The following is an 18,517-nucleotide window of genomic DNA, read 5'->3' as shown; positions in this document are numbered from 1 at the left end:
TTCCCCAGTCATTTTTTGATTGCTTTGCAACCCGAGGGGCTCATTTTCCAGAACCATATCAGACAGCATTCTTTTGCTATTCTTAGGGTTTTCACTGACCAGTTTTTTCAGAAGTAGACCACCAGGTCATTCTTCCTAGTCTGTCTTAATCTGTAAGCTCCTGTGATACCCGTCCACCAGGGGTGACAGTGCTGGTATTTGAAATACCGGTGGCAAATCTTCCAGCATCACAGCAACTTGCAAGCCACTGCAGTAGGACAAACTGACAGACGCGCTGTGGTTATTTTAACCACGTATCTTTAAATAACCAAGGTTATTGGATAGCTGGGGAAGCAAGTCAGTGGCCTCTCAGACTTAATAAGGGCTATCTGTGTAGGCTACTGATCTCTAGCTTTCCCACCTGTATTTCTATAAGCTTGAGGGAGACCAGGGGAGCTGTGGTAAACTAATGCTGATTGATAAGCATCTTTTCCCTGCTGCCTCGCTGTGAGCTGGGTGATAAGGTAGTTGTGAACTTGTGATAAGTGTACGTATGAATATGCTCAATGCTATGCAGTTTGGTGGGCAGCCTGTTCACCATTTCATTTGGCGGCAGTGGAGGGATTGGTGGCAGTGGTGGGGCTATCAGAAGTGGGGCAGATAAATTAGGGAGCTGATAACTGCTGCCCTGTTGGCAGCATGGTGGTAGGCGGTGGGGTTTGTAATTCCTGTGGATCATGGGCAGCATTTGGACCGAGGCTTCATTTCTCCTCTTTCTGTGTCTACCTGTATCCCCAGTGTCAAAAGAGTTGTGACCACTAGGACATTTCTTTGTGTGTTTCTGCTATACTGTCCTTAGGTTAATTTCTTACAGCCAGTTTTGTGGGTGTCGGGGGGAGGGGATGGACATTACTCTTCAAAGTTTCTAATTTAACTAGCTTTGGATATTAAAAAAAAAAAAAAACTATTACTCATTTTTTAATTTCATTATATTAGGCTGAGAAAAATCAGTACTTCACAGTAAATACTGAATCTCTTTATTTGGCTTTACTTTCAAAATTTTATCAATCATAGCTTCAGGTATTTAATAATGATGGCTTCTCTTCATATTTATGTAGAGTTTTTCACATGTAAACTCATAAAATAGTCAAGCAAATTAAATTTGTTTTCATTGGTCCCATTTTTACTCATTACGTGTCTCCTTCTCTCTTCCAGTGTCTGAATTTTCATATCTTTCTAGCACCTTGAAAGCCTTTTCAAAAGCATCTGAATTTTAATAGAAAAAAGTAAGATGCTGTACATTACAGAAATTAATCTCTACTAGTGGATGTTTTTGTTGAGGAAGGGAGGGTTTTAAATGTTGTTCTGGTTGTTGTTTGTTTTTGGTCTGTAGGGGCCTTTCAAGCTCTTAAAATCACACCACATAGGTGACTACAGCTCTGCTTCTACCCAAGGTTAGCACCCTAAGGTAATTCCATCTTCAGCAAGTTCAGAACGCTTTATAAATTATTTCTAATCTTTAAAACATTTACTTGTAGTGAATAGACAGCAACTTAGTCAGTTTGACAGCTGATGACACAAATACAACATTTTGGAGAAGCAAAATAACATATTTGAAAATACTTGTACAAGTGTGATTACATTATACCAAACATAAATTTTTATTGGCAAATTGCTTAAGGCCTGCCAATTTCAGCAGTCTCACTAAATTTTTAATCAAGGTACTAATTTATAATGGATAAGGAAAGTAGGACGTATTAATACTGAGATGTTTTAAGAGTGCTCTGAGAACACAGAACCTTGATATTTTTGTCTGAGTGCGTAAGTTTAACTGCCATTTTTTAGAGTTCTGGGTGTTTGGGCATGGAAGGATGACATGATAAGATATCAAGTGGCCAATGTCAGGGTGAAAATGTCCACGTTATGTAGATAAGCTCCCATCTGAATGAGCATCTAAGCGACCTGATCACTTTTGGAGAGGAAAAGGAGGCGGCTCTCCACTGATAACATGGGTCACTGAAAGAAGTGCTGCCAAGGCAAATAGCGACTACGTGCTACTTGTTCTGCTGAAACCCCTGGTGACATACTTCCTCAAATAGACACGTTTCCTGAAGAAGCCAAATTCCTAAGTGGAAATCTGACCAAAACACTTGTGCTTAAAACGGAATCTAGATAGAGGAAGTACTAAGGTCAAGACTTTAAACTACAGCTAAATTATAAAATCTGTTCTACTTCCTGACCTTCAGGCACTCAAGCATTCTCTACCAAATGCAGTGTTATGTGACTTCCTCGATTATGTAACTCCTTTGTGTGTATTGGTTCAGAAGTGAAAATAAAGCTGCTTCACTTAGATATTATTTGATTTTTATACTAAAGAGAATGTAACATTTTAACAGCTTTATGCTTTAATAAATCTGTTAAAATGTTGTATGTCCATTCACCCAGTTACTCTGTATTTGCGCCTTAGTCATGTTCAGAAACTACTGTTTATTTTGGGGCAGTGTGCTGTGTCATCCCAGACATGCTTTGATATTGATACTGGTGGTTCGTTAAGTGCTTGGCTGCTAACTGAAAGGTCAGTGGTTTGAACCTACCAGCCGCTCTGAGGGATTTACATAAAGATTTACAGCCTTGGAAATCCTGTGGGGCAGTTCTACTCTGTCCTATAGGGTCGCTATGAGTCAGAATTGACTCAATGGCCATGGGTTTTGTTTACGGTTTTAATAATCAGATTTCTGAAGAGACAGCAGTGGCTCCTGCAGCAAAATTAAGGATACGTAAATGGTATTGCTGATTTTGGTGTGACCTTGGTGGGTACCTAGCACATTTGACCTGTAGTTTTCTCTTCTTTGAAATACCATTGTTAGTGTCCTAAGCACAGTAGTATAAATTGACAGTTTGAATCCAGAAGCTAACTCTTTCATTACTGTATTTTGCATTTTTTCACTCAGAGAGGGCCTCTTCTTTCCCTTATGTTGTGTTGTACAATGTGGACATGACTTAGTGGCAATGGCAGTGATTCCTAACTAGAAAGATGACATTAAAATAATTAAAAATGTGATGTTATCTAAAACCTAGCGTATAATAATCAAGATTTTCATACTTTTTTGAGTTAAAAAAATGTGTTCTTTGCTCCATGTATCAGTCAGTAGTATTTGTTTATTGGATCATCACTTGTACAGTTCATCCAGTACTCTCCAAGCCCTGATGGGACGTATAGTTGAAGGTAAAGTCATGCTCCTGTTCTGGGGATTTCCAGTTTTGTTGATTGGAGAGACAGACTGTGTTTTTTGTTTTTAATCCATCTGCCACTCTCTGTCTCTTTATTGGTGCGTGTAGTGCATTTACAATCAGCATAATTATGGATAGGTATGAGTTTAGTGCTGTCATTTTGATGTCTTTTTTTGTGTGTGTTGTTGACAGTTTCTTTTTTCCACTTAATTTTTTTGTGTTGAGTAGTTTTTCTTTATGTATTGTCGTCTTTTTCATTGTTGTTGATTTTGTTTTTGCTGAGTCTTTATGTTTTTCTTGTATTTTATTTTGATGTGTAGGATTGTTAGTCTCCTTAATAGTTACCCCTGTTTTTCTAAGTTTAAACCAGACTTTTATTTCTTTATGTCACCTTGACTTCCTCTTCATGTGAAAGATCTATGGCTACATTTCTTAGTCCCTCTTTATTGATTTAATTTTGTCATCTTTTACATTATGACATCGCTGTTTCCCTGTTTTAAGTGTTTTTTTAAATCTTGACTTATTTTTGTGATTTCCCTATCTGGGTAGATATCTGGTTGTCTGTCCTGTGCTCTTCTTGGGCAGATGTCTGAAGTTATTGATTTTCTAACCAGAAAACTCCCTTTAGTATTTCTTATAGTTTTTGATTTGATTTTGCAAATTCCCTAAACTTCTGTTTGTCTGGAAATGTCCTAATTTCACCTTCATATTTGAGACACTTTTGCTGGATATATGATTCTTGGCTGGCAATTTTTTTCCTTCAGTGCTTTTATAAGCCATCCCATTGCCTTCTTGCATGCATGGTTTCTGCTGAGTAGTCCAAGGTTGTTCTTATTGACTCTCCTTTGTAGGTGACTTTTCATTTATCCCTAGCTTCTCTTAAAATTCTCTCTTTATCTTTGGTTTTGGCAAGTTTGATTATAGTACGTCTTGGTGAATTTCTTTTGGGATCTACCTTATGTGGAGTTCAATGAGCATCTTGGGTAGATATCTTCTCATCTTTCACGATATCAGGGAAGTTTTCTGCCAACAAATCTTCAACAGTTCTCTCTGTATTTTCTGTTCTCCCATCCTGTCTGGTACTCAAATCGCTCGTAGGTTATTTCTCTTGATAAAGTCCCACATGATTCTTAGGGTTTTTCAGTTTTTTAAAATTCTTTTATCTGATTTTTCCTCGAATATATTGGTGCCAAGTGTTTTATCTTCAATGTCACTAATTCTGACTTCCATTTCCTCAGTTCTGCTCCTCTGACTTTCTACAGAGTTGTCTAATTCTGAAATTTCTTTGTTAATCTTCTGAATTTCTGATTGCTGTCTCTTTATGGTTTCTTGCAGCCTATTAAATTTTTCATTGTGGTCTTTAATAACCTTCTTAATTTCCTTCACTGCTTTATCTGTGTGTTCCTTGGCTTGTTTTGTGTTTTGCCTGATCTCGTTCCTGATGTCCTGAGGAGTTCTGCATATTAATCTTCTGTATCCTGCCTCTGGCGATTCCAGGAATACATCTTCATCCAGAAGATTCCTTGATTCTGTTTTGAGGGCTTGTTGAAGTGATCATGGTCTGCTTCTTTATGTGATTTGATATTGACTGTTGTCTCCGAGCCATCTATAATTTATTGTATTAATTTATTTTGTTTGCTTACTGTATCCTAGCTTCTTGCTTTGTTTTGTTTTGATATGCCCAAATAGGCTGCTTGAGAGAGCTAGCTTGATTATTTTCACCTTTAAAGCTATAACGTCCTGTCACCAGATGGCTAGAGCTGTTACCAGGTATATGAGCCTAGGAGTCTGTTTACTTTTCTTGTATGGATTCAGCTTGGGGGTCCAGGTAGTTGGTCACCAAGTGTGTGATGCAGGCTCTGTGCTACAGTCTTAGAGGGGCAGGGGTGATTGGTGTAGGCACAGGTATCTGGTTGCAACAGGGGGTCACTCTCTGAGCAATGCAGGGGGCTGACAGCCACCCCCCCAGTGTCTATGAGGAAAGCACATCCCTGTTCTCTAGAGGGCACAGGTGGTTGAGTTCTGCAGCTGGACCATGGGCACCCAGTGCTTTTGGTTGTAAGGACTGGGAGGCACCACTTTCCTTGGACTCCTGTCATGGGTGGCTAGGTGGTATGGGTGGAGCCACCAGTCTTCAGGCCCCTGATGTGGGTAGGTGAGGACCAGTGTCAAACCTCAAAAACCCACCTCTTCACTGCACAGCTAGAACAGTTAAAGTCAGACCTCAGGCACATACACTGTTGCAGTCTGCCAACAAGGGCCTAAGCTGCTGAAATCGGCCCACACAGCTCCATGCAGTGGTGAAAGGGATTCAGAGACTGTGGACCATATGTGCCTGGATTGGAGCCACTTCTGCCCTGAGTTCCTAGCTTAGGGGAGCTGGCAGATTATCTTTTCCCCCAGTTGTTAATTTATTCCTTCTGTAAGGGCGGGAGAATGGCTCAGGACGTGCAGCAGAACCTAGCTCAGTGCCAGGGAAATCGACTACCACTGAAGCTGGCTTGGGGGTTGGGGGTGTGGCAAATTAGATGCAAGTACTTAGCTTTTGCCAATAGCACTGTTCTCTGATTCCGGAGGCATGAATAGACTGTGGAACTTGCAGTCTCTCCCTGAGAAAACTGTGTCCCAAATGCTACTGCCAGCCCTGCTGTGGTCACCCCAGGGGATCATGCCTGAAGGGCTCCGGTTCCTGTCGAGTCAGGTCCGGCAACTCCTCACTGCTTCTAAACTGTCTCTCCGTCCTCCTGCCTCTCAGTCTGATTTCCTAACTTTACCTTTGATGTTCAGGGCTCCTGACTTGTCATATATGTAATCACTTCACCAGAAGCACCTGACTAGTCTGCCGTCTTGGCCCCACCTCCTGTTGATTGGGGAGAGACTGGACAGAATTGATCGTTCAGCCATAAGCTGTGCAATCATGACTTTCAGTACAAAATAAGTTCAAGGAAAAGAGAGATCAAAGTAGGTTTGAGTAGTTGGAGAAGGCATAGCGAAGGCCCTAATCTGATGTGTGCTTTAGATAGTTAGAGGGCAAGCTGGGTGATACTCTAGGTGGAAAGTCAGAATTAAAGCAAGGACTGAGGTGGGACACACAGGAGGCAGTGAGCAGATCTCTCCTTCCACAGTGGGATGAGGCGGACTTGGTGCAGGGTGAGGCTAGGCTAGAGAGAATAGTGAACACTTGGTAGAGTAGTTTAGAATTTTATGGTGAGAGGCAGAAAGCCATTGTAGATTTCTGAGCAGGGAAATAACATACATATTTGAAGAATACCTTTTAAGAATCCTGAAGTGATATACAAGATGAACTGGAAATAAAAGGCCTTTAAGAATGCATCTTTAAGAAGACTTAAATCCTTAGGTGACTTGAACAGTTGAGTATACCACTGCTAACTGAAAGATTGGCAATTTGAACCCACCCAGAGGTGCCTTGGAAGAAAGGCCTGACAACCTGCTTCCAAAAGGTCACAGTCATGAAAATTTTATGGAGCATTTCTACTGGGACACACACAGGGTCGCCATGAATTCGAATTAACTCGATGGCTGCTGGTTCTGGTAAGAAGACTGAAAGCAGTACAGGTGGAAGTTATGTAGATGTTTACAAGACCAGTGGACAGCTGTTCCCTAAAACATAAATAGATTGTTTAAGATTGCTTAAGTTTCTGGATATAAGTATTTCTCCTCAAAGACCTCAGGGCTTAGCTCCCTTCCAGTTTCATTTTCTTCTGTGCTGTTCATTGAGCTCTCCGATTTAGCTACAGTGACCGTGATGACACTTCTCAGCCTTTTCTTTCTGTCTGGAATTCCTTCTGTCATCTTCTCTTCCTCATGCATTTCTGTTCTTTCAGCTGACACCTGTTGTCTAAGCCTTCTCCAACATCTTCTTTCACCTAATTATTTGTGTGCTTCGTTTGTTCTCATAGCCTTGTACAAAAAACCAAACCAAACCCACTGCCGTCGAGTCACTTCCGACTCATAGCAGCCCTATAAGACAGAGTAGAACTGCCCCATAGAGTTTCCAATGAGCGCCTGGCAGATTCGAGCTGCCGACCCTTTGGTTAGCAGCTGTAGCACTTAACCACTACGCCACCAGGGTTTCCGAGCCTTGTACAGGCTTCTCTAATAAGAGTTTCCAATGAGCGCCTGGTGGATTCGAGCTGCCGACCCTTTGGTTAGCAGCCGTAGCACTTAACCACTACGCCACCGGGGTTTCCGAGCCTTGTACAGGCTTCTCTGATAACAGCCATCACACCAAGCCTTAACTTGGGCTTTACCTGTTTGACCTAGTAGTCAGTAAACTTCTTGAGAGCAGAGGCCATGTCTTATCTATATTTGTATTACATGCAGCTGGTGTAGCTTCTGGAACATGGTAGGCATTTGTATAAATGTTTCTTGGATGAATGAATGGGTTCCTTCCTACCCCCACTGAATGCTGAATTTAAGATCTTGTCAGAGCCTATCCAGTTTAAGCTTTAGCGGGTGCAAATATAGTGGAAGTCCATGTTCCATGTAAATTTAATGACATGAAATTTAGTACATGGTGTTTGTATTTAGATGGACGGAATTCTATACATACATTAGCTATTTTGAAAAGTTATTTTGCAATATGAATCATCAAATAACTTAGCTTCTTTGCTACCATAGAGCACAAGGGACTTCTATGACAGGAACAAGTAATATATCTACATTTTCAAATTATGATTCTCTTCTCTTAGGGAGCTGTAACTTGTATTTCTCATCTTTAACAGCACTGATTTTACTGCCAATATGTGAATAAAACACTCTCTTTTTACATTGTTATATTCTTTCAATTCAAAGAGGTAATTATTATACCATGGCTTTTGGTAAAAAATGGGCGATAATTCTAGGCATTTACATAATAGTCCTTTTTTGGAAGGAAAAGACTTCAAGGTTTTAAAATATTCAAATTCCAACTAATTAAAAATTGTTGTATAAGAAGTCGCCTTTTTTAGTTGGTATTAAATGCAGATATCTAGAGGACTAATGTATTTATGGCCTCATCATGTTCATATCTGGTTCCTGAGGATATATTTCTTTCAAAGAGCATATGCTAGCTGAATGTAATATTTGCTATTATGTACAGATCACAAATTTGGCAGTTCTTTCCCCCTTTGTAATTATATGCCAGGTGCACACCTTCAATTACGATAATTATTTATGGTTTTAGAAGTTCAGACAAATCATCTTACACTTTAAGTGTTACCAGGTATCTGAGCTTTAAATAGGTGAGAATTTAGAGAAGTATTCAGTATAGCCTGTGCTCAGTTCTTTGTTTTTGTTTAGAATACCCTTCTTCCTCCTCATTCTTCTTAACTCATTAAAAAAAATTAACTAGAGGATTCCTAATAGCCAGGAACGGTACAAAGAAAGTTTAAGTTTTTTAAAAAAAAGTCTTAAGAATAAAAAACATTGGATTCCCGTTGCGCTTTTGTTTTAATTTTGTTTGGGAAAGATTTGGGGTATGGGCTTGAGATTGCTAACTATTGTGGTCGTTATCCTTTGTCATTTTTCCAGTGGTCAGGATAGCTGTAGAAGCAGGACGCCTAAACTGCATGCGATGTATGTGAGCTCTGCCCAGCCAAGAACTCAGAGGGGGCATTGGCCCCTGTGTTCTGGAGAAGAACCTCCAGTTAATGCAGTCCTAGATCATGTTTGTCTTGGGGCAGGTATATTGCATTATTGATTTATATTGAACTTGCAGTCCACTACCCGAAACCAAACCTGTTGCCGTCGAGTCAATTCTGACTCATTGCAACCCTACAGGACAGGGTAGAACTGCCCCACAGAGTTTCCAAGGAGTGCCTGGTGGTTTCGAACTGCTGATCTTTTGGTTAGCAACCGTAGCACTTACCCACTACGCCCCCAAGGTTTCCTGCAGTCCACTATAACTGCCAAAACCTTCTTGTCTTTTTTGCATATACTGAGCTTAAGCACTTTGCCTGGATCCTCTACTTGTGTTATTAAGAGCAGGACTTTACATTTATTATGATATTAAATTTCTTTTGTTAAATTTGACTGGTGATTCCATCTTGTTGAGATAATTTTGGATTCTGATTTTGATTTATTTCAGTTCGTCCTGTATGGTTGTAATAAGGGGTCCCTGGGTGGTGCAGGTGCTTTGCACTTGGCTACTAACCTAAAGGTTGGAGGTTTGTACCCAGCCAGTGGTGCCGTGGAAGAAAGGCCTGTTGAGCTGCTTCTGTAAAGATTCCAGCCAAGAAAACCCTATAGAGCAGTTCTGCTCTGTGACACATGGGGCTGCCATGAGTCAGAATCAGCTACGCTTGCCATCTAACCTCATCCGGATCACTGGGGGCAAAATAATGCCGGCCAAAACAGGGTTGAGAACTTTCTAGAGCAGCAAAACAACCTTGTTCTCTCTCACACATGTCTTACCTGTCTTTGATTTCTGGGTGCAGGGTAGATTACTACTTGATGACAAAATGGAAAATAAAACTTCTTAAGATAGCAGAGTGACTGTCAACCCTCATGCTCTTAAATCATTTTTCTACTTAGTTCTCTTATGGTTGAAATGCAGTTCATTCTGGGGGCAGTGACATTTTTATATCTAATCACCTTTTGTTTCAATTTTTGTGCCTGCTTGTTACTGCAAGGGGAGTTTTATTCCTTGGTGATGAGTCCAGAAAAGTCTGAATCACACCAATGGAAAATACCGCCAGAGAATGAATGCTTTGTAATGAAAACGCGTTTTCATACTGTAGCATTTCAAGTAGGATAAATGGAACTAGGAAATGGGGACAACACATGGTTGAGCAGTTTTTCCTGAGAAAGCTAAAAATATGTTTTCAGCAGAGAATTAATGAATTATAGTGATTTGGTGTTAAGCAGTGCTGTTTCAATTAGGGATGTTTAACTTACTAATAAAATGCCACTGTAATCTGAAGTTAGAGAAGTTCCGTTAGAACAACTTAAATTGATATTCTCTTAAAAAAATACAACCTGACTCGTCAGGTTAAAGTAAAAATTTGAAATACGTACTTCTACGAGTAGTACTGTTCTGTGATAGCAACTTTTGACTGTGTAGGTCCAGCTGCATGGATGGGCTCTTAGCTCTCACTCTCTGTGAAAAGGTGAGGGCTGGCTAAGTGGCATTTCTTACCAGGGAGTAGTTGGCATAACTGATTCACCTGCATGAATGCATTGGTTAAAGAGCAGCTTAGTGGCCTGGAAGCTACGTACAGCTGTACTTTAGTAAATTTGACAAATGTCGATTTATAAAATATGGTAAAGCTGATCATTTAAAAAATAAAATAATTTTAATAAAATAATGTAATAGCTTTCATGGTTACACCCAAAAAACTTATGATAGAACTTATTCTTTCAGTATGTATGGGTGCATTCTGTGTTTCAGGCTGTCTGGCAGATGCAGGGGAGTCAGAGGTGAATATGAGATCGTGTCAGCCCTGTAGAAACCCATAGGCCAGAAGAGGAGTCAGGGAATTAGAACATACTTTCTGTACAATGTGGTTAATGAAATGATAAAGCTATATCCATATCCATACCCACAGCCATGATGATAACTATAACTATATATATGTTAGAACGCTAAAAAGGAGAAACACCTGACCTGACAGGTGCTGGGCAGAGGCAGTGGCATTAAAGGGAAACTTTCTGTGGAGAAAATGCCTAAGCGGAATCTCGATGCATAGAAGCTAGCCAGGTTAAGGGGTGTGTGTGTGTGCATTTGTGTGCAAGGGTATGTGTATATACGCGCGTATGTGAACGTGTGTGTGGGTGTGTGAGATAGAGGGTATTTCTGGAGTGAGTCAGTGGGAGCTGAGGAAGCACTGAGGATGCTGGAGTGTATGGCATGTAGGTGTGACTGTCAGAGAGGGTGGTATACAAGAGGAGCCTGTGGACAAAGGTGACAGAGGAAGGGGGTGGCACAGTCATGGTGACATGTTACGAGGATTGCTGTGATAATGGTGGGGAGGATAAATTGAATGGAACAAGACTTCAGGCACACTGTGGAGTAAGCTGCCCAGGCAAAGATATCCACAGGTTTCTAACTCGGATCACTGGATCAGTGGCGGGAATGTCAAGTAAATAGAGAAACCTGTAGGTGTACTCAGGAAAAATGGTGAGTCGAGGTGCTTGAAGCCCATCTGAGCTGATGGATATGGAAGCCTGCAGTTTAGGGGAGATACACTAATTTGGAAGTCACAAATATACAGTTGTCTTTCAAACAAAAAAGTGGATAAAAAATCAAGCAGAAGGAATGAGAAAAACAGTGAATAACAAAGGGATCCCAGGGAGCACCAGCATTTCACTATCAGGAGGTGAAAGAGGAACCCTGCAGAGAAGGGATGGATGGACAGGTAGGAGGGAAACCTAGAGAGAACGTGGAGGAAGCCAAGGGGTAGAGTTTCGGGAAGGAGGGGTGATTGTCAGAGTCAGATGGCAGCCAGGAGGTTTAGTAAGGTGAGGTCTGGGAATCGCTCACTGGGCTTGGCAGTTAGGAGGCTTAGTGCTGATCTTGCTAAGCTCTTTCTTAGATTGGTGGGGGCTCTGCAGTGTGAGGAGGGGTGGCTGGGAGGTGGTACAGTGGGTACAGAGTCTGTAGAAGAATGTTTGGATAAAGATGAGTGGTAGCTAGCTGTACTTTTGATAGAATGGGAGAGACTTAGCACATTTGCCCGCCAAGGGAAGCAGTCAGAAGAGGAGGAAAGGATAAAGGACAAATAGGGATGCTTGATGCAGCACAGTCCTGGGAGGTGGGGCAGGAGGACAAGGGGTCAAGAACCCAACTAGAGTTGGCTTTGAGCAGGAAAGTTCTGCTGAGGACGGGGTTGGGGTAGGAGTTGAGTCAGAAGAGGGAGTAAAGGTTTGGAGTAGCGGCAGAGGATGAGGACGCTAACCAAATACAGCCTACGATTGACAGTTGGTACTCAGGTTCCAGCTGAGTTTGGAGAGCATTAAATTATGCTGAAGATGACTGCACTGCTGTAAGGTATCTCCCGATAGCTGTCAGACTCATCGGCGCCACAGCGGGATAAGTAGCTTCTAGGTTTTGTAAGCTGGATGCAAGGGAAGGGACAGTGGTACAAGGGAGAAGAAGATGCTGTTGAGGGGATAGGCCGCATGATCAGCAGTGGGCTCCAGACTGGCTAGAAAGGAAGAGCTAGAGGGCAGAAGGGAGTGAGAGACTTTTTTTAAAAAAATTTTTATTGTGCTTTAGGTGAAAAGTCTACAGAGCAAAGTAGTTTCTCACTAAGCAGTTAATGCATATATTGTTTTGTGACATTGGTTGCCAACCCCTCAATGTGTCAACACTCTTCCCTTCTCCACCCCAGGTTCCCTGTTTCCATTCGTCTAGTTTTTTGTCCCTCCCTGCTTCCTGCTTCTCCTCTTTGCTTTTGGGCTGGTGTGCCTGTTAGTCTTGTATGCATGATTGATCTATGAAGCACATTCCTCAGAAGTGTTATTGTTGGCCCTATAGACCTGTCTAATGTTTGACTGAAGGGTGAGCCTCAGGTGTGACTTCAGTACTGAGTTGAAAGGGTGTTCAAGGATCATACTCTTAGGGTTTCTCCAGTCTCTGTCAGACCAACAAGCTGGTCTTTTTCTGTGTGTGTGTGTGTGTGTGTGTGAATTTGAATTTTGTTCTACATTTTTCTCCTGCTCTGTTCAGGACCCTCTGTTGTGATCCCTGCCAGAGCAGTCAGTGGTGGTAACCAGATACCATCTACTTGTTCTTGGCTCAGTCTGGTGGAGGTAGTGGTAACTGTGGTCTATTAGACTTTTGGACTAATCTTTCCCTTGTGTCTTTGGTTTGGTTTTCTTCATTCTCCTTTGCTCCAGCTGGGATGGGGTGATCTTAGATTGCCACTCACAGGCTTTTAAGCCCTAGACGCTGCTCACTACAGTCCGATGTAGAACATTTTCTTTATACGCTATGCCAATTGAGCTAGATGTCCCCTGAGACCGTGGTCCCCAGGCCTCAGCCCAGTAGCTCCGTCCCTCAGACAGCTTGGATGCATCTGTGAAGCTTCTGTGACTTTGCCTTGGTCAAGTTGTGCTGACTTCTCCAGTGTTGTGTACTGTCTTACCCTTTACCAAAATTACCCGTTATTTATTATCTAGTTAGTGTTTTTCCCTCCACACCCCTCCCCTCCCTCGTAACCATCAAAGATTGTTTCTTTCTGTGTGGAAGCATTCTCATGTGTTTTTATAATAGTGGTCTCATACAGTATTTGCCCTTTTGTGACTGTCTTATTTCACTCAGCATAATGTCCTCCAGATTCATCCATGTTGTGAGATGTTTTGCAGGTTTATCATTCTTCTCCATTGTTGTGTAGTACTCCATTGTGCGTATGTACCGTATGTACCATATGGCGTGTATGTACCATAGTTTGTTTATCCTCTCATCTGCTGATGGGCACTTAGGTTGTTTCCACCTTTTTGCTGTTGCGAAGAATGCTGCAATGAACTTGGGTGTGCATATGTCTATTCGTGTGATAGCTCTTTTAAAGTCTATTTATGTGAGAGACTTTAAAGAAAGACTATAGCAGTGAGAGCAGTCATGATGTTAGCTAGGTGCATATACTTTTGACCTATTAAGTTTTGACAAGATATGGTCATTGTCACCTGTGAGCATTTAATATCTCTTGTACTATTCAAAGCTAAAGTACAAAAAAAAAAAAAAGTACAGGAGAGTTTTTTTTTTTTCCAATCTATTTAATGAGAATAGCATTGTACCAAATAATAAAAATAAACTGTACTTTACATCTCTGAGTGTGTTTTATTTTAAGTGTAACCGGTAAGTTGAATAAGCAGGATTTGAGACGGGCAGAGAGGTCTGGAGAAAGGCCTTGTTTCCCTTGGCTGGGCGATTCCTTGTCTCATGGTGCTTCCATGGGCCCTCTCAACCATTTCTCTTCCCTAGGGACCTCTATCGCAGCACCCTTTGGTATGGGAAACCTCTTGTTTTTCTGGCCATCTGGTCCATACAGATACTTCCTGTTGGAGTTCCCATACCCTCCCAGTCATCCCTCCTGAACAACACACTTGTTGTTGTTAGTTGCCGTCACAAGAATGATTAAGTAAAAGAGCTGAACAGAAGATTTTAAAGGGTAGCTCAAGAAGAAAAGCTAAAGCATTATGATGAAATATACAAAGACCTGGAGTTAGAAAACTGAAAGGAAAGAACATGATTGGCATTTCTCAAACTGAAAAAAACTGAAGAAAAAATTCAAGCCTCAAGTTGAAATAGTGAAGGATCCTATGGGTAAAAGATTGAACAATGCAGGAAGCATCAAAAGAAGATGGAAGGAATATACGGAGTTACTATACCAAAAAGAATTGGTTGATGATCAGCCATTGCAGGAAGTAGCATGTGATCAAGAACCTGCTGGCCCAAAAAGTCCATGGGAAGTACTACAGCATTCTGTCCTTTGCCCTGGGCAATCGACTACCACAGGCTTGAGCTTTCTTTGGCCTGAGTCAGGCACTCTGTCCTCAGTGTCCCTCAGATGCAGGGCTTCAAGCTCTCTGAAAGGTCTCTGTCTAGGCTTGAGGTATTGAGCAGGGTGTCTCCCCAGTCTGCCTTTCCATGGGCAGAAGGTGCACACTCAGGGCTTGGCTGCTAATTTTTTCAAATAAATCTCTTTACAAATTCTTGCTTCCCTTGATCTTCTTTTTCCATTGTAACTAAAATGCTCTTCCATGGGGATGTAGCTTTGTATAGTGTTTTCTGATATTAAGAACGTTAGTCCCAAGGGATTATTATGGTTGAAAGGGAAGGAGGTCCATTCTTACGTTACATTTGTTTACTGAGATATACAGTGGAAAAAAATGAGATAAATATAGTTTTTAGTATTTTATGGAGACAAGCAAATGCTTGCTATGTGAAGGTGAATTTAAAGTGCCAAATGCAAAAATATGCTGCTGTTGTGTTATCGAAGTGTTTTGATGGTGAACTTTGGTGGTTACCGCTGGCGCTTGTAAGAACATGTCTCAGATTCTGCCTTCATGATAGAGAAAAGTTGTATTTCTAACTATACAGAAATAATTATTATCACTATCTTAATAGCTACATTTTCATGGCACTTAGAACGTATGTGTTTACCAAGCACTGTGTACGTACTTTGCTTATGTTGACTTATTTAATCCTTACAACAATCGGACAAGGTAGATGATATTATTATTGTATTATTATTCCAATTTTATGTAGAGGAAATTGAGGTGTAGAGAAATTACAGTTTACCCAGGATAATTCCTCTTTTCCAGGCTTGCTCTGGGTGTTGACATGAGTTAATTTGTGTTAATTTATATCCCGACTTATACAACAGGTATATCCTATAAATATGTGTATAAAATAATTTTTTGGATTCAAATTCTATTTTAAATGTGACAAATGAAAATATTTTTGGTAAGATGTATAATTATCCTCTGTGTTATCTTTGGGGTGAATATGAATTTTTATATGTATATTAATTAGCTTCCCGAAGAGCCCTGGTGGTACAGTGATTAGGCGCTCAGCTGCTAACTGAAAAGTCAGTGGTTCGAACCCACCAGCTGCTCCATGGGAGAAAGATGTGGCGGTCTGCTTCCGTCAAGATTACAGCCTTGGAAACTCTATGGAGCAGTTCTCCTCTGTTGTATAGGGTCACTATGAGTCAGGATGACTTAAAGGCAACCTTTTTTTTCACCCTTACAGCTGCCATAAAAATTATCATAAAGCGGTAAATTTATTCTCTCATAGTCTGAAGGCAAGAAGACAGAAATCAAGGTGTTGGTTGGGCCATGTGCCTTCTGAATCCTTGGTTGCCTTTGTCTCAGTTTCTGGTGGTTGCTAGCCGTCCTTGGCTTGTGCTGCAATACTCCAATCTCTACCTTCATCTTCACATGGCCTTCTTCCCTGTGTGTCTGTGCTCTTCTGTAAGGACACCAGTGACTGGATTAGGGCTGACCCTAATCCAGTGCAGCCTCATCTTAATTACTAATTATATCTGTAAAGACACTGTTTCCCAATAAGGTCACATTCTGAGGTTCTGGGTTGGCATGAACTTTGAGGGACATTATTCAACTACAAAATGCGGTAGTACAATTCCATTTTACACATGTGCTGCTTTCTAAAATCAGCTTTTAAGGCCAAGATTGGGTGTAGTCAAAATCACTATTGGGACCACAAGAGCAATACTATATATATGGTGTTGAGTAGAGAACTGTCACTTCTTTGACTTTTCACTGGTTGGTGTTTTTCAATGGCCTTCTATAAATTCTTCAGTTTCTTCTTTGAGGATGTTAACAAAGAAGAATCAGGTAGCTGTTATCAAAATACAGTTTTGTCTTCTGTGGAAACTTCTGTCTCTAACAGGTTATAAACTGAAAGACACCTTTCTAACTTGGAACTGAAGCCACTGCAGGAGATCACCTTTTACCCAAATAATAGGCCATTAAAATAAACAATGATACCCATGAAGAAAGTGTTCCCTAGAACAATCATCTGTATGAGACCAGAAGGGTAACATTTGCCCAAAAGCAACGATGAAAAGGCAGGAAAACTGGACAAATGGAAACAGGAGCTTAGGGTGGGGAAGGGCAGAGTGCTGACACATCCCATGGATTGCAACCAATGTCACAGAACAATTTGTGTATAAATAACTGAATGGGAAACTAATTTGCTCTGTAAACTTTCACCTAAAGCACAATAAGTTTATATATAAAAAAAGGTAAAAATCAAATGAAGTCCTCGTTAAATTTTAGCCACTACCTTTATGTTGATAATTTTTGAGAACATACTACTAATAACAATAACTAAATAGCTTACATTTATTACATTCTTGTTATTGGGTGGGCACTGTGCTAAAGACTTTATGTGCATCATCTCATTTAACATTTGCCCACAAAGAGAGGTGGGCATAAGTGCTTTCTGCTTTCACTTATACATTCAACAAACAGTTTTTTTGTTTTTTGTTTTTAAATTGAATATTGGTTGTTACTGGCCAAGCTAGTTTACTCCTAATCCAATCCCTTTTTGCTTTTTCACTTTAATGCTTTTATCAATCATTGTTTACAGTTTAAGATATTCTTTTTTCTATTCTTGGCTTTCCCCCAATTCTATCTGTCCTCCTAAATCTAACTCACATCCTACCCCTCCCATGAATCCTTTACAGACTGCCCCTCTGAAAAGACCTCTCCCTCCGCTCAGCCCACGTAGCTTCAGGAGGTGTCATGTGCTTGACAGTCCCTCACTACGATATCTTCTGTCTTGAAATTTTATTCAAATCATTGATTTTCACAAGTTTGTCTTCTTTCTCCAACTTGGGTAAATTCTTCAAGGTTGTAAAATAGAGCTTAACACTTTGTATCTGCTGTAGTAGTAGTTCCTTAATGGATAGTAGATTTCAGTATGTCCAGAAAACTCAACTCCCAGTTGAAATGACGTATTATGTTGCGGAGTGGAAGACAGTCTCAGTTCTGTAACCTAAGAAGCACCATGTGCAACTGAAGGCTTGCTCACCAAGGAGACAGAAAATCTTATCATAGAAACCAGAACAGATTTTGGGAGACTGAAAATACAATAATTTTTATGGTATTAAGCTTCTTACTAAAATGAAGTTCTGAGAGTCTTTTCCCAAACCAGTCTATAACTGATTAGGCCAGAAGGAGAGAAGATGGCTCCTAAAAAGAGGGTTTCAGAAAAAGATTTTGCTCCGGAGGGTTGGCTCATACTGAATGAGGAAAAAAGCACTGCAGGTTCTGAAACACAGAAGGAGACATTCAAGACCTCATGAATCTTTGAAAAATAATGAATAGGAGTTCAGTTTTAACTAGGCACTATCCATTCACTCACTTAAGCTTGTAATCATTCCTGTCCTTTAAAAACAAAAAACAAACAAAAAAAAGTGCTTAAGGACTGTAAAATCAAAAATGTGAAATACAGTCCCTACCCTCTAAGCACTTTCATTGTCATATAGGAGATGAGACACATAAATAATTGCTATGCTATGCAATATGTAGTAAGTGGTATATGAATATTCTTGAGCTTGCTATGCGACCTCCTGGGGCTTAGTTCCCTTACCTATAAAATGAGAACATTGGCTTTGACAGTGTTTCTAAGGTTCTTTCCACCTGTAAAATCACACGAGCAAAGCATATAGAGTCCTAAAAAATTCAGAGGAGAAAAGCATCCTTCACAGTGGCGTGATGAAAGGAAGTTTCCTGGTGGAAGTGCTGTTTTGATAGGCATAGAAAATAATCATGGTAATGATGTAAACCATTTATGAAGTGTTTGCTGTGCAGAAGGGAAGAGAGTAGAGGAGGG

At 40.7% G+C, this 18,517-nt stretch overlaps 1 protein-coding gene across 8 annotated transcripts in view; it reads left to right on the top strand.

The window, feature by feature from the left end:
* The window catches only part of DNM3 (dynamin 3), a 735,481-nt gene that overhangs the window by 135,118 nt on the left and 581,846 nt on the right, over positions 1-18,517 (top strand). The window lies entirely within an intron of this gene.

Source organism: Elephas maximus, chromosome 3 (assembly GCF_024166365.1).
Source record: "Elephas maximus indicus isolate mEleMax1 chromosome 3, mEleMax1 primary haplotype, whole genome shotgun sequence".
NCBI lineage: Eukaryota > Metazoa > Chordata > Mammalia > Proboscidea > Elephantidae > Elephas > Elephas maximus.
This window is presented reverse-complemented; position numbering and strand designations above follow the sequence as displayed.